Below are 23,756 nucleotides of genomic sequence, written 5' to 3'. Positions count from 1 at the left end.
CTGTCTTTGCATAGTGTCAGTTAAAGAATTAAAAGTCCCTCAGAATAATAGAACTGAGAACACTGCCAGTTTTTTACTTAGTCTCTTGACAAATCACCAACGGACAGACTAGGTGGAAACAGGGGAGACGTGCTTAATGCAGAGCAACACTTAAAAATTCTTGTTCCCTGTCTCCTTCTCTGAGTATCCCCCATGTGGACCACAGCTGTTCCCATGAAACAATGCTCAGCCCCAAATTCTCCTTGGCATCTGGTCTCTTCTCTGGCTCTCTTCCCTTTTATTTCTCTGAACCTGTTCAATGCAGATATACCTTCTACTCATAACCTCCAGCTGCCATGAGCCTTATCTTCCACTTGAACAGATTTTTGTTTTCTTTTTTTTAAATTGATATTTTTAGGGCTGCACCTGCAGCATACAGAGGTTCCCAGGTGAGGGGGCAAATCGGAGCTGCAGCTGCTGGCCTACACCACAGCCACAGCAACACCAGATCAGAGCCATGTCTGTGACCCCCATCACTGGTCATGGCAACGCCGGATCCTTAACCCACTGAGGGAGGCCAGGGATCAAACCTGCATCCTCATGGATACTAGTCGGATTTGTTTCCGCTGAGCCACGATGGGAACTCTGACTTGAACAGCTTTAATCTCGATAATCCACACTTCTCACTTCACTGCCTAAATTCTGATGAATGAAAGATTTGGTTTTGGTTACCTCTGCAAAGATATGTAAGGTGGATTCCTGTATTTAAAAACCTTCAACCTACTATCTTGAAGGTGAGAACTCCTACACTACCTGCTGTAGCCTTGGGGATACATATGGCAGACTCTCATTTGGAGGAATGACTTTCTGGGCTGAAGAGGAATGAAAGAGCTAAGACTTTGCTCATGCATGACTGCTGTCCATCTGTGGGCCAGGGTAGTCCGAGAGCAAAAAATTAGATTTAAGCTCTTGGTTCTTGCTAGATTATTTTGTAGGTTGCGGTATGAATTACAAAGGAAGAGGAAAGGAGTGTCAGGGCCGGGCCTGGTTGGCCCAAGCAGCTTGGAATTCTGCATGCAGTATCCCACTTCTGGCCTGCATTACACGTGGCTCTTGTTGCTGGGTGTTTGGTTGGACTTTGCTACCATTCATGGATGTGTCCCCAGTGCAGATGGAGACCTTGAGGAGGCGCTGCTCTGTCTTCCAGCCTGGCTGGCCCAAGGCTCTTTGCCTCAGATTGGGGGCCCTTGAGGCACATCTGGACAGAGGCCATTCGTGAAAGCACCTCTTTTCTCTCTGCCCTGACTAATCCAAGGATCCCATTCCCTGATCTACCTCTTCCATCCAGTAAAAGCTCAGACCAAGATCATCCAGATTTATTATTTTTAAACCAGATTTATTATGTATCAAACACTGTTCTGAGTCTTTTTTGCAAATAACTTGTTTCATTCATATTACAAGCTCATAAGGTAGGTTCTCTTAATTCCCACATTTTACTGATGGGAAAAATGGAGGCACAGAGAGGTTAAGTCACTAGCCTGAGATCACACAGCTAGTAAGTTAACGACAGAGACAGCATCTGAAGCTCAGAACACTCTCTCCCAGTATATGCTGTTTGCCATTAGTGCCCTCCATTGACTCTCAGAGGAAAGCTTTCTTTGCCACCAAATAAGGCTTAAATAAGCAAGAGGAAGGAGGCTTATAAAATGAGCCTAATAATAGGACCCGTCTCATCAGGACCAGGAGCCACCATCAATGTAAAGCGTTTTGCATACTCATTTTCACTGCTCCATAGCTATTGCTGTTATTATAGGTTTAAAAAACCTGAAGCCTGCCCATAAGGGTTAATTGATTCTTCAAGGGCACAAGATAGTTGGCCGTCAACTGGGACAAAAAACCCAGTTTTCCAGATTGATCTAGTGGACATGTCTGCCGTTACGTCTCTTCACAGGGTGTTTAAATAAAGTCATTCAGCAAAAGGCCACACAATCTCTAAGCTTGTTTCTCAAGTTGTAAGAACAAATTGCCACGGGTCCCGCAGTGCCTCTAATTATTGCGGGCACCAACTGTAAACATACCATTCGCTTTTGTCAGTGCAAACAGCCAGCAGTGCGCAGACACACTTGGATTCTTTTTAATATGTAAAGAATTTTCCAGGACTTAATGCAGCCAGAATGTCAGAAGAGTTAATGGCAGATGTGGCTGTGGAAACGTTCTGTATTTTTAGACAACCTTTAATTAAAACACTTTGTATGTCGCAGGGACCAAATCATATACTGCCACTTGAAGGCTGTCAGAAGGGGAAAAAGTATACAAAGCTTCTAAAAGCAGCTTTGCTTATTTTTATCTGAGACGGAGTTAGGAAGCCTTTGCAGGGACAAAACTATATCTCTCGCTACAAAATTATATGAATTTCACACACAGGGCAACTATGCAAAGAGTTCAACACACTGCGATTAATTCGCTACAGTCAGGGCAGCCTTGGGGTCAGTCTGGGGGCAGTGAGCTTTGCCTGGGCCCCTCAAAAGGCTCATGACCTGTAAGACCTTCCTAATAAGTTGATACAATTGTTTGCTTTTCGCCCAGACAGAAGGTGGTTTGCAGGACTGTGCTAAAGCAGGGCCATAGGCGCCTGGCGTTGCAAGAGATTATAAATCCGTTGGAAGGAGGGGCCATTTTGAAATGGGTGTTTGGAAGCAACTGTGTTAGAATGTAAAAATAGGGTTTTTATTGCCAGCTAATGTGCACGACGGAATTCCCTGCCTTCACCCCATTCCTGAATCCCCACCCATTCCATGGTGGTTTTAAAATATGTACAAATGCTTTGATGCGCCTCCCTTCTGAAGTGGAGTTGAATTCCCCTCTTGGTGAGTGTGGGCTGGACTTGGTGATTCACTGCTTGTGAGGACAATCCAGTGAAAACGGGGGTATCTATTTTTGAGGCTCCGTCATGGAAGACAGTAGGCTTCCTCCTTGTGTTGCCTGTTGGCGCTCTCCTTCCGGGAGAACTCAGCCACCGGGTCCTAAGGATGCTCCAGGAGCCTCATGGAGAGGCCAGGTGACAGGGAGCTGAGGTGTCCTGCCAACAGCACCTGTGTGAGCTTGGGAAGCCCTCAGGTAACTGAAACCCCTGCTGACATCTTGGTTGCAACCTTGCAGGAAACCCTGAGCCAGAACCTCCTGGCTACATCCCTTCCAAATTCCTGACCAACGAACTTGCTGGGCAAAAACTGCTGGTTTTTGTTTTGTTTTGTGTTATGGCTGCACCCTGGGTATGTGAAATTTCCCAAGCCAAGGATTCAAATCTGAGCCACAGCTTTGACCTCTGCCACAGCTGGGGCAATGCGGGATCCTTAACTCACTGTGCCGGGGGGCTGGGGATTGACCTCATGCCTCCGCAGCGACCTGAGCTGCTGCAGTAGGATTCTTAACCCACCGGGCCACAGTGGGAGTTCCATGTTTGCTGTTCCAAGCCACTAAGTTTGGGGATGATCTTTTTGCAGTGGCAGACAGTCAGGATGCAACCAATCCCCAACCTCCCTTCGCTCTGAGCTCACCTTTCATCCTTGTCGCTGCTTCTTCTTCATCCCCTCAAGTGAGTTTCTTTACATCCTTGAATATCACCCATACTGGTGATGGTGGGGCTGGGGAGTGGGATCCTCTTCGTTTCTCATTGACTTTGGTGATAATAATTTTTTTTGGGGGGGTAAACTGCAAATTTGAAATTTGTTTTTAAATTTTATTTATTTATTGATTTTGTCTTTTTAGGGCCACACTGTGGCATATGGAGGTTCCCAGGATAGGGGTCCAATCGGACCTGTAGCCGCCAGCTTACACCACAGCCACAGCAATGCGGGATCCGAGCTGCATCTGTGAACTACACCACAGCTCACGGCAATGTCGGATCCTTAACCCACCGAGCAAGGCCAGGGATCAAACCTTCATCCTCACGGAAGGTTGTCAGGTTTGTTAACCCCTGAGCTGCGACGGCAACTCCTGAAATTTGCTTTTTGAGAGCTTTTCAGAATGTACCCCTGGTGGCCTCCAAACCTTGAGCTTTACTCCATGTCGGTAGGTTAAGCAGGATGCGGCTTAGGAGTTGGAAGAATTTTAGTCCTTCCCTTTCGGCCACATTTTTCTGGTGCCATGGCTTTTATGGGCAGCCTGTCCCTGCTTTAATGATACCAAGTAACCATTCTCCACCCTGAGCTACAAGAATGAGACTTCCCCAGGGTCCCCAGGAATGTCCTGCTGATGCTTAGACAGAATCCTAAAATATTTGGTTTTCTCTTCCCCAGTGTTTAAGATGCAACAAGGGAAAGATGAACTGGGGAACGACCACTACGGCTCTTTCTCATCATTGCATCCCTTCCCCTGAAGATGGACGTGTGCCATGGTAACCAGATTCCTACATATGAAACAGGGCTTTTCCAGGGCCTCCCGGTATATGGTGGGACATATATTCCTTGGGAAATGTTTTGTTCTCAAGACAAAATATAATCACATTTGAGAATGAAGTAAAACTAAGTAAAAAGAGCACATAAAGAAAATTGGGAATTCTTCCACTAGATACACATATTACCAAAATCAAGTAGCAAAGGATTTCAGATAGTTTTAACTTTTTTTTTTTTTTTTTTTTTTTTTTTTGGCAAAATAGTACATCAGGAAAATCAGTGCCAGCTGACCTGTACTAGGCATGGGGTTTGAAGCGAAGTAAATTTATAGTGAATTTCCTCTTAGAAATGAATGACAGGATAACACGCGTTTATCTTTGGTCTTTTAGATCCATCATTCTTGGCACTTAATAGAAGCACAGAGAATTTTTTTTTTTAAATGAACAGATTGATCTGCAGTGAAGAAGAGGGGCCTCGGGAGTGAGAATTTGAAATACAGTAGTTAAGAAACAACCCGAGAAAAAGAGGGCTCTAAAAGGATTTTTTTTTAAATTTATGAATTTATAGTACTGGGCTTAAAAAATCATTTTCTCTCTCTCAACTTTCAATTTAGTTCTCAAAACAGAGCAGGATTCATTTTGCTTCCTAATTCAAGGAGTGTGATAAGAAATAGAAATTTTGCTCCCCTCCCACCAGGTAGACACGTCACAGGAAGATGATGCCGGAATTCGTCGAGCTGGGAGGGAACTGAGCTGACTGTGTGCTGTAACCACCAGCGGAGCCTTCAAATGCCCAATGAGGCAGCTCCAGGAAAGGGATGGGCCTTAGAAATCACGAGCATGTGGAGGATTCTAGGCACGTGAGTGTCAGTGTTGGGGAGGGGACGTCCTCAAAAAGAGGGACTAAGTTTCACATAAGGTGGGCGTTAATATTGTAATTTTTTTTTTTTATTTTCCCACTGTACAGCAAGGGGGTCAGGTTATCCTTACGTGTATGTATTACAATTACATTTTTCCCCCACCCTTTGTTCTGTTGCAACATGAGTATCTAGACATAGTTCTTAATGCTATTCAGCAGGATCTCCTTGTAAATCTATTCTAAGTTGTGTCTGATAAGCCCAAGCTCCCGATCCCTCCCACTCCCTCCCCCTCCCATCAGGCAGCCACAAGTCTCTTCTCCAAGTCCATGATTTTCTTTTCTGAGGAGATGTTCCTTTGTGCTGGATATTAGATACCAGTTATAAGTGATATCATATGGTATTTGTCTTTGTCTTTCTGGCTCATTTCACTCAGGATGAGATTCTCTAGTTCCATCCATGTTGCTGCAAATGGCATTATGTCATTCTTTTTTATGGCTGAGTAGTATTCCATTGTGTATATATACCACCTCTTCCGAATCCAATCATCTGTCGATGGACATTTGGGTTGTTTCCATGTCTTGGCTATTGTGAATAGTGCTGCAATGAACATGCGGGTGCATGTGTCTCTTTTAAGTAGAGTTTTGTCCGGATAGATGCCCAAGAGTGGGATTGCGGGGTCATATGGAAGTTCTATGTATAGATTTCTAAGGTATCTCCAAACTGTTCTCCATAGTGGCTGTACCAGTTTACATTCCCACCAGCAGTGCAGGAGGGTTCCTTTTTCTCCACAGCCCCTCCAGCACTTGTTATTTGTGGATTTATTAATGATGGCCATTCTGACTGGTGTGAGGTGGTATCTCATGGTGGTAATATTGTAATTTGAGACACTGTTGTGGGACCATTCTCTTCATGACAAGCTAGCAATCAGGAAGTCCCAATTAAACAAAAGGTCCAAATACCTGGAGGTTATAGTGGGGTTTGTTAAGGGTGGGGTGCAGTATTTCAGGGCTTGCAAAGCTCCAGGTATCTTCTGATACACAATGGAGACTGGAAGCTACCGAGGTGCAGGGTGGTGGAAGTTGACAGCTGGAGGGCTGGAAGTTGGGGTATGGAAAGGTTTCCCAAGCCAGGAAGCCTTAAAGATGATTCCTGCTGGATGTGGGGTGGGAGAAAGAGAAGGATGAGCCATTTCATAGAGAACTTGCTTCCGGGTACACAGGAAGGCTAGAAGTTGCTTCTTTTCCCTCCAAACCAGTGGGTCCCTAGAGAGAACATGGACTCACAAGGTTGGGGGAGTGAAGGTAGGAAAAAAGTTAATGGCCGTCCATCTTCCCTGACCTTGGTGGGGAAGGAAAGGGGGGCGTCCTGGGGTTATTCCTCGTGGAATCAGGGAAGAGATAACACTTTATCACTGGCTTTTGGTGGGTGCCAGAGGAGCAGCTGATACAGGGAGAGCCACTGGGGTCCCCCTTTTACGGAGTAAGTGGGTGCAGTCCTAACTTTTATCAAGAAGGGCCAGGTATTGTGGGGCTTGGTTGCCCAGGCAAAAGTGACCACCTATTCTTTATATGTATGCAACAGAAAGCCAACGTGCATGATCAAATAAAGCTTGAGGACTATATTCAAAAGGATGTATCGTAATCATCCAGCTTTATAGTGAGGATCTATAGGCATCAACCACTAAAATGATCAGACTTTTGGGTAAAGAGTAAAGAGAGGTGGTTATAGGTGGCATTTGCCTGAAGGACACAAGGGCCCAGGGAGGTGATCCCCGAAGGATGTCTCATCAAGACATGAGGGGCTCTTGTGGCAGGAAGAGTGTCTGAAAAAGCACGGAGCTAGGCAACAATGGTGGAGTGTGAGGCAAAAGTGGGTCTTTGATAACTTGGCTGCACTTTAGGATGTAGGAAAGAAGATAGCACATCAAAGCCTGTGGGAGCTTGCAAAGGAGTTTGAGAACAAGGCTAAGGAGCTTGGACGTGATTTTAGAGGCACTGGGAAACATTCCCTTTTGGGCAAGGGAGTGGTGATACCTCTAAAATAGCAACCTTGGAGTTCCTGCCGTGGCTCAGCAGGTTAAGAACCAGACATCTGTCTCTGTGACGATGTGGGTTCGATCCCTGGCCTTGTTTGGATCTGATGTTGCCATAAACTGGGGCATGGGTCACAGATGTGGCTTGGAATCCTGTGTTGCTGTGGCTGCAGTGTAGGCCTGCAGATTCAGCTTTAGTTTGGGATCTTCCATATGCTGCAGGTGCGGCCATAAAAAGATAAGGGGCAAAAAAAAAAAAAGAAAAAAAAGCAAGTCAGGGTGGAGAAGCTGGAGGTGAAAGGCCATGGGGAATGGTTCCTGTGTGGATGGTAGCAGTGAACATTGATACCGGGGCCTTGGGAACTGGGAGAAGGGAGCCCGCTGGAGGAGGTGTTTCGGAGGCAAGAATTATCAGTCTGAGAGAAAAGTGAATCAAAGAAGACTTCCAAGTTCCTGGCCTGCGTGACTGGATACTGGATGTGTATCATTAAGAGAAACAGAGAAAAAGCCAACTTAGGAATAGGAGAAGGTTCAGCTTTGGACATACTGAGTTTGAGACACTGCCAAGGGATCAACATAGAGATGCTTAGCAAGCCATGGGAAAATCTGGACTAGGGAGATGAAGGCTTGGATACTGGATCATTTGCATAGTGGGGCTAGATGGAGCCCAGTGATTGGCTGGCGTTGCAAAGATCATGCAGTGGGAGAGTTCACATCCAGAGCAATATTAGGTACCTGCTAGGTACTGTGCCCTATCTCCATCTTTGACACAGCTCAATCAGATATATCTTACTCTCCCATTTTATAGAGAAGCAAACAGAGGCTCAGTTCAGCACTGCTCAGTAACACGGCAGACAGTCACCAGACAGCAGAGCTGAGATTCGGAGATGAAGTCTGCTCCAGTTCAACAACCCTTGTTTCCCACCTCCATCCTTAAATACAATTATAAAAGTAAAATATAAATTTTTATTTATATATTATATTAAAAGAAAATAAAACTGTAAAGTTAAAAGTAAAAATCCTTTTAAAAACTAAAAGAATAAAAGGAAGGACAAAATCTTCAGAATAGAGGATCATCTTTTGGGTATATTCAGCCACATGGTTCTTTTATTTGCCTTTTGAAAATGTGTCCTGAACATGTATAAGTCAGAGGACTGTCAATTTCGAAAGGGCTAGTGCATGAAAGAGAACACAGACTCCACAGTCATCCTGAGGATTTGAATTCCCAGCTGCCATTTACTAGCCATATTAAGGGAACAACCCGACTCTCCGTTTTCTTCTGTGAAAATGGTAACAAAAGAGATGCCATAGATGAAGCTTTCGACACGGTAGCTGATCGGCTCAATAAATGTCAGTTTCCTTCCTCTTTTTCTACTCTCCCCAGTATCATGTGGTTCAGAAGTCAAAGGATTTATTCCTTATTTCAGTGGCTCTCACTGTTAGAGCCCTTGGTCAGTGAAGGGTAATTGATGAGCATGAAACACGATTATTATAAACCAGAATTTGGTGTTATTGGTGTGATAGGTAGAATAATGGTCCCCCAGAGATGTCAAATGCCCTAACGAACCCCCAGAATCTGTGCCTATGTTAGGTTAAATGGCAAAGGGAAATTCAGGTTGCAGATAAGATGTAAGGTGGCTTTCATGGTATCAGACAATGTTAAGACGGGGATATTGTTGTGGGTTACCTGGGAGGGCCCAGTGTCATCACAAGAAGCAGAACCGGAAATCAGAGGAGAGAACGGGAGAGATGGCAGAGTGAGGACTCGGCCTGACGTGGCTGGAAGAAGAAAGGAGAGTAAGGAACTTGTGTGGCCTTCTATTTATTTATTCTACCTTTTTTTTTTTTTTTGTCTTTTTTTGCCTTTTCCAGGGCCGCTCCCACGGCATATGGAGGTTCCCAGGCTAGGGGTCGAATCGGAGCTGCAGCTGCCAGCCTACACCACAGCCGCACCCATGCAGGATCTGAGCCTCATCTTCGACCTATACCATAGCTCATGGCAATGCTGGATCCCCAACCCACTGAGTGAGGCCGGGGATCAAACCTGCATCCTCATGGATACTAGTAGGATTTATTTCTGCTGCGCCACAACAGGAACTCCATGGGTGGCCATTTAGAAGCTAGAAAAAGCAGGGAAACAAATTCTGCCCTGGAGCCTTGGAAGGGAAGGAACAGAGCCCTGCCAGCAAATTGATTTGAGCCCAGAGAGACCCATTTCTGCCCTGCAGAACTGCCAGGGTACGAAGCTGTGCTCAAGCTGCTGCGTTTGTGGTCATTTGTTACAGCAGCAATAGGAAAATGAATACAATTGAGATGTTGAAAGGGGCTGCACAAAGAATGCTGTCCAGCCCATTCATTACCTAAGGGAGTGCTCAGAGGCCCAGAGAGGTGAAAGTGCCTTAGGAAGATACTCAGGAAGGAACAAGCCTCCCTGGGGGAAGGAAGTGCTTAACTGGTCTGCTCTCCTGGCGGAGCCATAGCTGTGTGGCCAGCTGGGTCCAACTTGTCCAGAGAGATGTTGTTCTGACAGCGTCCCCCCCTCCCCCCCCCCGCCCCCCGCCACCCATCCAGTCCCTCCTTAAATGACAACTAAAGGAAGAGCATGAGTGAATTCATCCTATGGAAAAATTCTATAAAATTCATGAAGAGTAAATTCATGAAATCTTACCAGGTTTCATTTACTGCCCTGATGGATCTGACGTGAACAGTTAAGAACTTCATTCAGGAACTTGGGGCCAGTGTAAGTAGGTGTGGCCGGGAGGAGGTGGGGATGGGTTTGATTCTCCCTCCCAGGCCCTTTCGTTTTTGAATCCTCCGGCTTCTAATTCAGTCACAGCCTTCCTGTCACACCTCATCCTCTCCCCCATGCTATGGCCCTCTGTTTCATTTTTTTTAATAATTTTTATTTTTTCCATTATAGCTGGTTTACAGGGTTCTGTCAATTTTCTACTGTACAGCAAGGTGACCCAGTCACACATACATGTATGCATTCTTTTTTTTCACATTATCATGCGCCATCATCAGTGACTAGACATAGTTCCCAGTGCTATACAGCAGGATCTGATTGCTTATCCATTCCAAAGGCAATAATTTGCATCTACTAACCCCAAACTCCCAGTCCACCCCACTCCCCCTTGGCAACCACAAGTCTATTCTTCAAGTCCATGATTTTCTTTTCTGTAGAGAGGTTGGTTTGTGCTGTATATTAGATTCCAGATATGAGTGATATCATAATGGAATTTGTCTTTCTGATGGACTTCACTTAGTATGAGAGTCTCTAGTTCCATCCATGCTGCTGCAAAGAACGAGCACTTGTAAGTCCGAGTTTTTAAATCACCTCTAAGTCTTTTTATTTGCAACAGCTCATATTTCTTTCCTTTTACAGTCTTCTCTGGCTCAATTTTTTTAATAATGGCTGCTATTTAATTTCTCGCATGTGACTTTAGATCGGGGTAGATCTGACATTTGGAGGAGGAAGGGATGCTTTCTGTCTTTTAGCCAGTCGTCTGCCAAAGACTTGCCCTAGCCGTCCTTCTTAGGAGAAGCTCATACCCTGGCCTTTGTACCTCTCTGCTAGAGGTAAGGCTCTCTGTCACCAAGGAACCTAGAGCTCAAGAACTCTCTGGACACTTGTCCAAGCATGGACTGAAGTCTTTAGGTAATGCTACAGCTTCTAAGCTGTTCCATGAGCTGCCCCCCTCACTTTCCTCCATCTGAGCTTCTGCTCTGTGACAAAGCACAACAGCTACTACATGTGTCCTACGAAAGGACCCACGTAAGCTTTTACAAAAGGTGGATTTCTAAGGCCCTTCAAGTCCTGAAACGCCTCATTTGGTTTGACAGCCATCCTGCTATCTCATTTACCGCCTGCTTTCTTCCAAAGAGGATGACACTGTACTGTAATGCTGAAGTGACAGAGGGGGTTTCAAACTTTCCGAGGCCACGGATGCGCCCCCGGCTCCCTGGTAGAACTCATGAGCTGAGAATTGTTTGGACTGTGGCATTACGAAAACATTGCTGCTTCTTAATGTTTTCACCATCTCTGGATTCTAAGCAATGCATTGTTCTCCAACAATGTCCTAACACCTCCTGCCCCAAAAGCCCGGAGGGGTTTTGTGTGTGTGTGTGTGTGTGTGTGTGTTTTAAGGCATAAACTGCAAATGAAGTGAATAAATTTAATCAGATGTCAGAGCAGGCAAGAATTTTCATTATACATAGTTTCAGTAACAAAACTGATATACTGTTAGACTATCAATTTTAAAAGTGTCAAGACAAAAAAACCTAAGGAGTTTATTTACTTCCCTTTCTTAAAAAAAAAAAAAGCCAGTGTTCTTATATCAATATTACATGGTTTTGATTTGTTGCTTTTTATTTTATTTTATTTTTTTGCTTTTAAGGGCCGCACCTGGGTCATATGGAAGTTTCCAGGCTAAGGGTTGAATTGGAGCTGCAGCTGCCAGCCTACACCACAGCCACAGCAACTCAGGATCTGAGCCGTGTTTGCAACCTCGATGCACTTGCTGCTGCACCAGATCCTTAAACCACTGAGTGTGACCAGGGATCGAACCCACAAGGATTCTAGTTTGTTAACACTGAGCCATAACAGGAACTCCAAATTATCATTTGTTCTAAAGAGGCTGTACATTTCTTTCACTAATCACTTCAGTTTTAGTCCTACATCCATCTTCTTCTTGGACACACAGGTGCTCTCTCAGCTTCTGTGGCTCATCATGAGAGAGAGGAAGAGAGATAAGAAGGGCTTTAGACCACTTTGGTGATGCAAATTTGAGCTATAATTCTGTGTAAGGTCAATGTCAGTTCCCTCTCAGGAACAGATTCCTTTCCTTTCCTTTCTTTCGCTCCCTTTTCTGTTCAGCATCAAAGCAACTCTCCTTGCATTGCATACTTGAGTCCCAGGTACTTCTGGCTCACTCTTACCCCACGAGTGTAGATTTTTATCTTCGTGGATAATGTGGGGTGTACAAGGGCCCTATCAGACTCCCCGCTATGGGTGATCCTTGGCTTTAATTTCTGTGCTTTTGTCCTTAGCCCAGAAGGCTCTGAATAGAATATCTCAGTTTCTCCTGCAAGGAAAAATGGCTAGAGCAGGGTTAGATGACCTCACTGGGTCTTGGTCTTTTTCTTAGTTTTGGTCTGTTAATTACTGGGTGAAGGGTCTAAAGCTTAGAGGTGAAGTGTTTATCTGAGGATCTGGACTATTACTGTAAGTAGTAATTGAATTTCGTTTCCCCCAAGAGATGTTGAAGGCTCAACTACAGTACCTGTCCATATGACTTTGTTTGGAAACAGAGTCTGCAGATTGTCAAGTGAAGGTGATTAAGTTAAGGTCTTTAGGGTGGATCCTGATCCAGTGTGACTCTGCCCTTATAATAAGGGGAAATTTGGACATAGAGATAGACATGCCTAGAGCAACGATGATGTAAAGTCACAAGAACACCATCGAGGGGTTCCCATTGTGGCTCGAAGATAACAAAGCCGACTAGCATCCATGAGGATGTGGGTTCAATCCCTGACCTCGCTCAATGGGTTAAGGATCCGGCGTTGTGGTACAGGTTGCAGATGTGGCTCGGATCTAGTGGTGTTGTGGCCGTGGCCGATTGGACCCCCTAGCCTGGGAACTTCCATATGCTGCATATATGGCCTTAAAAAGGAAAGAAGAAGAAGGAGAAGAAGAAGAACACTGTCAATAGGCAAAAAATGTGAGGCTACCTGAAGCTAGGAGAGAGGAACAGAACAGACCTTCTCTCACAGCCCTTGGAAGAAACCATCCCTGCTGACCCCTCGATTTCAGACTTCTCACCTCCAGAACTGAGAGACAACAAATTCCCCTTGTTTGAGCCATCCAGTTAGCCGTACTCTGTTATGGTAGATCCAAGAAACAAATACAGTGGCTAAATGGAGACTTGATGGATGAGTGGGAATCTTCCAGGTGAATAAGGGGGGGAAAAAACCCTCTAGTAAAGAGAAACACTTCAGGCCAAGTTGCAGAGGTGAGAGGAGCATCCCTACTGAGCAGCTGCACAGAGCTGGGAAGGCCAGGCAGTGAGAATGCACAGAGGGGAATGAGGCTGGGTAGACAACCACTGGCCAGATGATAAAGGACATTTTTCCCCTACGCTTAATGTGAGGATAATTGGAAGCAACTTAAGAGTTCGGAGGGCGGTGGGTAGCATGATCACAATCAGGTTGTGTTTTAGAAAGAGCCAACTTGAAGGCGTTTGGAGATTGGACCAGAAGGAGGTGGGGTGGGTGGAGACTGCAGACCAGTCCCACTAGCAAGGCTGTCTCTGTAGTCGTCCAGGTGGGACGTGACAAAGGCTATGGCAGTGTCTTGAGGGGGGAGGAATACAGTCTTGAGATGAACAGGACCCGGGGTTAATTAGACTGGGAAGCAGAGGAGGATGGTTATCAAATGTCTAGCTTGGGATCCTGAGGGAAGAATGGCGCCATGCAGAAAAGAAGGGGAACAAGTTTTAGGGCAGTGGAGTAGGTGCCGAATTTAGTTGGAACATGTTGAATTCCAGGTGCCTTTGGATATTGGAAAGGAGATAGTCAATTATCAGTTAGGAGTCTGGAATTCCCGAGAAAGATCTGGATTGGAGATAGAGTCATCACTTAGGGGTGGCAATTAAAGCCAGGAATGTGGATATGTCACATTCAAAGAAAATATATGGTGTGAAGAGAAAAGGGAGCTGAGGATGACATCTTGGGGAATAACAACGTTTTAGAGATGGGGAGAGGAAGGGAGCCAGTAATGGATCCCAAGAAGGGGTGACGGGGTTGGGGGTAGAAAGAGACCAGGAGAGAATGTTGCATGGAAATGGCAGGCAAAGAGCAAGCCACGAGGAGCAAATGTGAAAGAAAAGCCAAAGAGGCAACAGAGCTCAAAGCAAGAGTGTCTGAACAATTTGGAGGTTATTGGGGACTAGAAAAGGAGGGCAGTTCAAGCAGGAAGGGGTGGGACAGAGACGGGTCTAGATGGTTTTGGGAGGGAGGGGAAGGAGAACATGGGGCTATCTTGTGTCAACGGCCATTTCATGAAATCTGACCACAGAGGGGAAAAAAAAAGAAAAAGAAAAAGAAAAAGAAATCAGGGGACAACTGGAAGAGGCACCAGGCAGAAGCCCATGTGTAGAAGGAGAGAACGAGGTCGGTGGCCCAGGGAAGGGAGAAGCAGAATCCAGAAGCCTGGAGAGCGTGTGCTCACTCAGCACTTTCCACTGTGTCCTTCCCCAGTTGTGAGTGGACACGTCCCCTCCCCCACCCTTTATTATTATTATTATTTTGCTTAAACACATTTAGATTTACAGGAAGTTTGGAAACAGGGCCGGGCAAGAGGCACCAGGAAGAATGAGTTCTCCTCTGATTCAGGACCCTCAAGGTTCAACGCATGGTCTTGTCTGACTGCTCACATTGGCTCAAGAGAAGACCTCAAAGGCATGGAGAGGCTGCCGTTGACACGAGGAAGAATGAAGCGCCGTTATGATCTGCAGGCATTTTATAGATAATTATAGAGCTACAATGTAGCTGTCAAGGATCTCGGCTCACAGGAGAATTGTATTATTTTGATAAAGCCTTGACTCTGTAGGGTTGTGGCACATTTATATCGCCTGCATACACACCATCCTGTGCTCTCCCGGGATTATAGGGTTTTATAGAATGAGGGCTGACCCTGCAAACCAGAAATTTCAAAATTAAAGCTTGACTTTTTCAAAGTCATCTCCCAACAAATTATTTAAATATCAGACTATTAGTTTCAGAATTTGATAGCATTAACCCTTGGATGAAGGGGGCCATTTTTCCTTAACCCCCACCCCATGTCCCTCCCGCATCATCCCCTGCATTTTAATTTCCAATGGAAGAGGAACCAAGCACTTACAGAAGGCCTAAAATTTGCTATGTGACATACTAAGTGCATTCACACAGGCTGTCTTATTCAATCATAGTACTATGTTTGCAATAGAGGTATTTTGAACCCATTTTTATTTATTCTTTTTTTTTTTTTTTTTTTTTTTTTTTTTGTCTTTTTGTCTTTTCTAGGGCCGTACCTGTAGCATATGGAGGTTCCCATGCTAGGGGTCTAATCGGAGCTGTAGCTGCCAGCCTACACCACAGCCTCAGCAACACGGGATCTGAGCCGCGTCTGTGACCTTCACCACAGCTCATGGCAACACTGGATCCTTAACCCACTGAGCGAGGCCAGGGATCAAATCTGCAACCTCATGGTTCCTAGTCGGATCCGTTAACCACTGAGCCACGATGGACACTCCGCATTTTTTTTTAAGATGAATGACATGTAAGTGAGGGAGCTTGGATTCAAACTCATCCCAGTTTCCATCTGTTCCCCCCTTCACCCCTTCCCCAATCCTTGCTCAGCATCCTGTAAAGTCAAGGTCTGTGCAAGGTGTCTAGGAAAGAACACATCATAAATGCAAAATGCATTCTTGGGCACGAAGAGCAATCTCTTGCACAAAATCTGACTTCATATGAAATAAAGAAGATTTCAGCTTTCGTGTGTTTGAGGAGTAAACGCTGTAGTTCTCATTGCAAATCTTGCAGAAAATCAAATAAAGGCGATTTCCCTATGGGCTACTATGGTCAAAGTGATTTCCTGGCAAAAGTGAGACTCAAACTTGGCTTTGGAGGACAGAGAGTTTGGCAAGAACCTTATAGGCAAACCCAAAGATGGGATCTAGGAAAGGATTTCTGCCAGATGTTTAGGATATTGACTGGACCACAGTGAGGGTTAAAATATGACATAAATTTGGTCAATTAATTCAGTCGCGCTGAGCTAAAACCCAATATGGTAGACAATAGGGAGCTATTGCGGAACTTGAAAAGGGAGTATTTTCATCCATCCATCCATCCATCACCCACCCATCCATCCATTCATCTACCCACCCATCTGTCCAACCCATAAACACTAAATGGGGATTGTTTATGAGCCTCTCTCTTTGGAAGTAAAAGCACATGTAGGTGAAAGTCTCAGATGAATGTCAGCAAGGAAAGGAGAATGCAAAGATTTTAAAGAAAAGATAAAGCATTTTCTTAATATGTCTCTTGAAATTTATCATTCATCCTTTAGGGTATACCTCCAATGCCACTTCCTCCAGGCCTCTTTAAATGACTGTGGCTTCTTATTCTTCAGTTAGAGTTACTTTTGAACACGTCTCATCTCCTCAGCTGGACTCTGAGCTCAGAGAAAGCAAAGAATGGATCCTGCTCAACTTGTAAATGGGAACAGTTTGCAAATAGTTATATCCAGTAAATAAATTTTGATTATGTGTCAGGCATGAAGCTGTTGCTAGGGCTACATAATTTTTTGTTAGAGGGGGTCTAGATGTGTTAAAGGTCCATCCGCACCGTAGCATCCATGGATTCATGAATCACTGATGGACACGGGAGAGAGAAGACTTTTAGGGGTTAAAGCAAGTATTGAGGAAGCAGTACTGGGGAGCCAGAGGTGCTGGCTATTGGGGTGGGTGTGAACAGCATCAGCAAGACTAAAATGGGCAGGAAAACATTCCATAAAGGAACCCTCAGGCCATACTTGGAGGCACCAAAACTTGGGTCTGCTGGAAGCATGCAGTTTTGCCTTCTTACTGTGCTACGGTCTCCTTATTTGTGACTGTGTCCACATGGCCCTTTGCATGCTGGGACCCAGACTGGGGGTGCATTTGTTGCTTTAGCCCTGTCAAGTCTGTGATCCCTTGGTTCCTTGCAATACTCTGTTGGTTCTGAAACCATTCGTGAATGGTGTTCCCTAAGATGACAAATCTCTGAATTTATTCTCATCTTACACATTGATAAAGTCTTGCTTAATGACTGAAAAATACCAGGAGCACCTCTGAAGAGATAGAACAGGTAAGGCAGGAGAAAAGAGCATCTGTCCGAGGCAACTTTCTCAGGGTGTGACGTCCTACCTCTGCTATTTTATTCAGTTGAGGTTAGCTATTGCAATAATAGTGGAAAGAACCAGACTTTCCAGTCATTAACGATCTGTCACAGATGTGAATTCTGAAATTGACATCACGGTATTGGAATTTGCTAGGATGCACGTGTTGAACATATTAGAGGTATGTGACAACGCAGAGACACTTCAAGAAATTATATGACCCAGGACCCAGAATGTTAACGTCTTGTATTTGCATGAGCCAAGATGCTGTTGCTGTTTCTGTTGGAAAATAAGCATGTTGAGTTGACGGGTGCATGTTTCACTATTTGAATGCCAGACCAGTTTCATGTATTATTCTTAAACGTTGCTGATCCTGTAGGTCTCGCCTCAGCAGATTTACATAAGTGCACCTCTGCTGAATGAATATATTAACTCGTGTGGTGTCATAAAGGCCCTTTACCTAAAAATTGCACTTGTCATGGAGTGTCTTCGATTTGCTTAATTGAAGCTATTTTTCTGCGGTCATTAGTTTTTCTTTCTAGGGTTAAAGGTCCTGAACAATTTTCCTTCTTACTCACATCTGCAGAGGTTCTTAGAACAGTTGAAAATGAACACTACATGCTCTGTTTTAAAGTCTTAGGTGATTTTCCCTGTGGGGCATATACATTTACTTCTTAAGGTCTTGTAATTCACTTGAAAATGTACATTTACTCACACTAATAAAATTTTCTTCCAGCTATATATTTTCCTGCATTACATCATCTCATTAAGTCCTAGAATCCCTCATGCCTGGATTTTCCCCAAAGATTGTGGGAAATTTGTGACTGGCTCCATGAAATGAGCTCTTATTCTGTGATGGTCTAAAAATAGTTGAACCAAACCACAAAAACATATTGCAAGTGACTTAGATGAATGCCTTTCTTCTGCGTTCAGGAGCTATTAGGTGGAGAGGGGCCTTGGAGATCATCTGGGCAAGACTTTTAGTTTACAGATAAGAAAACTGATTCCCTGAGATGTCAAGTGATTTGTTCATGGTCCACATTGAGTTGTTGGCACCTCTAGCCCTGGAACTCACGTCTCTGGATTTCTTACGGTGAGGAGAAAATGTCCAGCCTTCACGCTTGGAAAATAGGAGAGCAGGACATCTGGAATCCTAGGGACCTGGATTAAAATCTCACCTTGATTACTTAGTACCTGTGTGGGCCTTGGGACTTCTCAGTATGTCTCAGTCTACTCCTTTCTAAAATGAGTAGAATAATGGTGGACTCCTCATAGACTTGTTACGACTAGTAAATGACATAATCTATGCAAGGAGACTCTTACAATGTCTGGCATGCTGTAACTGTTCAATGACTGGTAGGTAACATTCTTACTGTTTTTATGAATATAGGATAAAGACTGAATATTTATATTATGAAGATGAAGCAATCTGAAGGAGAGGTGATTGCTTTCCATAAATAACTGTTTGATAAAGAACTACTGGGGAGTTCCCCGTCATGGCTCAGCGGAAACGAATCTTACTAGTATCCATGAGAAGGCAGGTTCGATCCCTTGCCTTGCTCCATGGGTTAAGGATCTGGTGTTGCCATGAGCTGTGGTGTAGGTTGCAGATGTGGCTTGGATCTGGTGTTGCTGTGGCTGTGGCATTGGCCAGCGGCTACAGCTCCCTACAGCTCCCATTGGGCCTGGGAACCTCCATATGCTGCAAGTGTGGCTCTAAAAAAAAAAAAAAAAGAAAGAAAAAGAACTACTGGGTGTGAGTATGTTGTGGGGGGAGATCAAACAAGTTTTTTCTGTCATCCTGCTGTTTTGAATTGTCGAGACCCCGCCCCCCCTTGGAGGTTGTCTGGTGTGTTATCTGATCCTGCAATTAGGGCAGGATGCCACCAGGTGGCAGTGGTTTCTTAGTCATGGTTCTTTGATTTTTAGTCACCAAAAGGATGGTTAAAGGACAGGTAATTTTTACATTTTCCTATTAGGACCCATTTGAAAGTAGACCTCCTTATCACCACCACAGACACACACTTACTTATTAAGATATTTTAATGAACAGGACCTTGAAGTAAGATATGCTTGGGTTTGAAATCCTTTCACTTCTTAGCCCAACTTGGGCAAGCCTTTGTATAACCAACACCCAAATAAGAAATGGAACATTACCAGCACCCACGGATGCCTCCCTTGCCTTCACCAAGGCATCATACCCCTCAAGGGAAACACTATCTTGAGTTCTCCCACCATACATTTGTTTTGAATATTTTTTAACTTAGTGTAAATAGAATCATACAGCAAGTACTCTTTTATGTCTGTCTTCTTTTGCTTACACTTACGCTTTTGAGATTCATCCATCTTCTTGTGTGTTGGTTTATGTTTCACTAAAATGTCATATTCCATTGCACATTTATACTGCTATTTATCAAATATACTATTAATGGGCATTTTGGTTATTTTCAGTTTTGGGCTATTAAATGCAGTCCTAGAAATATTTTCATCATGTATTTTGGTACATATATGTATTCAATTCTTTTAGGAATATATATATATATATATATATATATATAGTGGAATATATATAGATAAATAGATAGCACTAATGGGTCATATGCTATGCATAAATTATAGCTAAAACTATAAATTATACTTCAATATATACTGACAGTTTTCTGAAACGATTGTATTAGTTTATATTTCTATCATGTGCCCATGAGAATCCCAGCTGTCCGATATCTTTGCCAGTAATTGGCATTGTACATCAAAAAATTTTTATAAAATATTATAACAGGTATATAGTGGTGTTTCTTTGTGTTTTTAATATGTATTTCCCTAATGAATAATCATGTTGAGAACATTTTCATATATTTATTAGCCATTTGGAGATTCTCTTTTATGGAGCACCTGTTCAAGACTGTTCGCCTAGGGTTGAATGGATATCTGTTAACTCTTCTTAAATTGATATGCAAAGGTCCTTTACATAAGCTGGGTAAAAATTCTCTTCTCCTACTCATTGGCTTGCTTTTCACTCTCTCAATGGTGTCTTTGGATAAATAGGAATTCTTAATTTATGAAGATCAACTTGTTATTCTTTTAATGTTCATGCTTTTCAGGGCGAGGGATGATGTCTTTTCTTCCTTTTCTTTTTTTTGGCTGCTCCTATGGCATGCAGAATCTCCAGGGTCTGGGATCAAACCCACGCCACAGCAGTGACAATGCTAGATCTTCAACTCACTAGACCACTAGGGAACTCTGGGATGATGTCTTTTTAAAGAGATATCAGCCTACCTCAAGGTCCTGAAGACTCTGTGTGCTCCTATGCTACTGCCCAGAAACTTTATTGTTTTACGTATTATATTTGGGTCTGTGACCCATGTGGAATTGATTTTTGTCTATGGGCAAGAATAGGGGTTCAGATAGGGTAATTTTTCTGAACTTGGCAACATTTGTTAAAAAAATAGTCCTTTCCACAATATACAACAGTTTCGTCTTTGTCAAAATTTAAGTGAGCATATATATGTATTTCTGGACTCTCAATTCAGTTCCATTAGTTCTTTTGTCTAGTTTTGTGCCGGTACCACACAGTCTTGCTCACTGGAGCTTTTTAGTGCATTGTCATATCTGGATGCATAAGTCATTTAAACATGTTCTTTGTCTTCAAGTTTTTTTTCCAATGTCATTGCCCCTTTTGCATTTCTACATAAATTTTAAGACCAGCTTGTCAATATCTATAGGAAGTTCTGCTAGAATTTGATTAAGATAACATTGACTCTATAGATAAATTTGGGTGATCCGACGTCCTTAAAATATTGACTGTTCAAGTCCATGGACATGGCGTATTCTTTCAATTATTTAGATCTTTAAAAAATCCCTCTTAGTAACATTTTATCATTTTCTATAAAAAGTCTTTCACTTCCTATCTCTAGATTGTTTGGATGTTAAATCATATTGCATAAGGATACTTATTTCTAATACTTTCTCTAATACTTTGAAACAATTTTGAAATTTTATTTTTTCCTTCTTTATTTATAGGATTTCTAATATAAGGTTGAATAGAAATGGTGATAGTGACATCTGTATCATTTCCAAACTTGTGTGAATTAATTTCAATATCTCATCATTAATTAAGCTTACTGTATATATATTTCATAGATTCCTTTTATCAGGTCAAAGCAGTTTCCTTTTATACCCAATTTGCTAAAATTATTTAAAAAATCATGAATGGGTAAATTCCCCAATGTGTTTTTTTTCTCATTTATTTGAGAAAACTTGTTTTATCCATTTTTATGTTGATCTCGTGATTAAGTTTTAAATGTTAAACGAGGTTGCATTCTTGAATAAACCTAATTTGGTTGATTCTTACTAATTTTCTTTTTACTGTGTCCCTGGAGCATCTGATTTATTTACTACTATTTTGTTTTTAATTTTTGCCTCTATGTCCATTGGATTATGTTTTATTTTTTAATTTTATGGCCACACCTGTGGCCTGTGGAAGTTCCTAGGCCAGGGATTGAATCTGAGCCGCAGCTGTGACCCGTGCCACAGTTGCAGTGATGCTGGATCCTTTAACTTACTGCACTAGGCTGGGGATCGAACCTGAGCCTCCAGTGATCTGAGCCAGTTGGATCCTTAACCCATTGTGCCACAGCAGAAACTCCTGGACTATACACTTTTTTTGTATAATTTTTTTAAGGCTTTGGATGAAGAGTAAAAGAGCTGAAAGGCATTCTTACTTTTTCCTACTCTCTGGAAACGTTTGCGTAAGATAGAAGTTCTTTTTTAAATATTTGAGGAATTTACTGTTGAAACTATTTGAGCTTGGAGCTTTCTTTGTGGGAGGGTTTAAAATCAGGCATTAAGCTTCTTTCATAGATATAGGGATATTCTAATCTTCTATTTCTCTCTAGTGTCAGTTTTGATAAATTGCATTTTTTCAAAGAATCTAAAACTCTTCATTGATATCTGTGGTTTTCTGCCCAATAGCATCCCTTGACCATCAAGACCAACTGGTGATGCAGTAGTTTAAAAAACAAAATTCATGACCACTTTATGATTTCCACGCTATTATCCACTCCACCCACCTCACCCTATCTAATCTACAGGTTTTTATGTTGTCACTTTTCTTTTTTTCACTTAAAAAATTAAAGTGTAATTGATTTACAGTGTCGTGTCAATTTCTATTGTACAGCATAGTGACCTAGTCATACATATATGTACATACATATACATGTATATATATACATTCTTTTTCTCATACTATCTTCCATCATGTTCTACCCCAGGAGAAGGGATATAGTTCCCTGTGCTCTACAGTAGGACCTCACTGCTTATCCATTCTAAATGTAACAGTTTGCTTCTACTAACCCCAAACTCCCAGTCCATCCCACTCTCTCCCCGTCCTTGGCCCTTTTCTATTTGAAATAATTCATGATTTTGTGTTTTCTTTCTTTCTTTCTTTTTATTTATTTATTTATTATTTATTTATTTGTCTTTTTGTTTTTTTTCTCTAGGGCCGCACCCACGGCCCATGGAGGTTCCCAGGCTAGGGGTCTAATCAGAGCTGTAGTTGTCAGCCTACACCAGAGCCACAGCAACACAGGATCCGAGCCGCATCTAAAACCTACACTACAGCTCACGGCCACACAGGATCCTTAACCGACTGAGGGAGGCCAGGGATGGAACCAGCAACCTCGTGGTTCCTAGTCGGATTCGTTTCTGCTGCACCACGATGGGAACCCCTGTGTTTTCTTTAATTGAATCACATGTCATTAAAGTTAAGTCGATTCTCTTCAAAGTCTGCGGGAGGCTTCCAGAGTTCCACACCTTAAGGGCGGTCCTGCTCGATGTGTTAATTGGTAGCACCAGCCTCACGATGCTTTGAAAGTTTGGCAACTTTTTTCTATTTTTAGTTATGTTACTTGACCACGTAGTACAAATAATGAACAGACTCTGTTGAAGCAAAGAATATGGAAAGCTATAACCAGGCTTGGCCATGCATAGGTAATGACCATTACTTCAAAACCATTACAGGTCTGCATGACGTCATCAATCCCCATTTTAGAGCTGTTTAAAAGTATTGTAGAACTGATGAAACATAATACTTTCCTTTAAATATAGGGACACCTATCAGTCTTTTTTTTGCTTATGACATCTTTATTTTCTCTTTTGTCTAAGGAAGCCTTTGCTCTCTATAAGACTGTAAAAATATATGCCCATATTGTCTATTTGCTTGACTTCCTTTATTGCAACATACTTAATGTAATATAATATACATTCATAATTTATTTTGAAGAATACTTTGTGGTAGGGATCTAATTTTATGTTTTCCCATAGTTACACGAGATCGTGTAATATTGATATCACTGTTCCATATATTTAAGTCTCTTTCATACAGAACAGACTTGTGGTTGCCAAGGGGCAGGGGGAGGCGGTGGGGTGGACTGGGAGTTTGGGGTTAGTGGAGGCAAACTCTTACATTTAGAATGGATAAGCGGTGAGGTCCTACTGTACAGCACAGGGAACTATATCCAGTCTCTTGGGATAGATCATGATGGAAGATAATATAAGAAAGGGAGTGTGTGTATATAT

Source organism: Sus scrofa, chromosome 7 (assembly GCF_000003025.6).
Source record: "Sus scrofa isolate TJ Tabasco breed Duroc chromosome 7, Sscrofa11.1, whole genome shotgun sequence".
In the NCBI taxonomy this organism is placed as follows: Eukaryota; Metazoa; Chordata; class Mammalia; order Artiodactyla; family Suidae; genus Sus; species Sus scrofa.
This window is presented reverse-complemented; position numbering follows the sequence as displayed.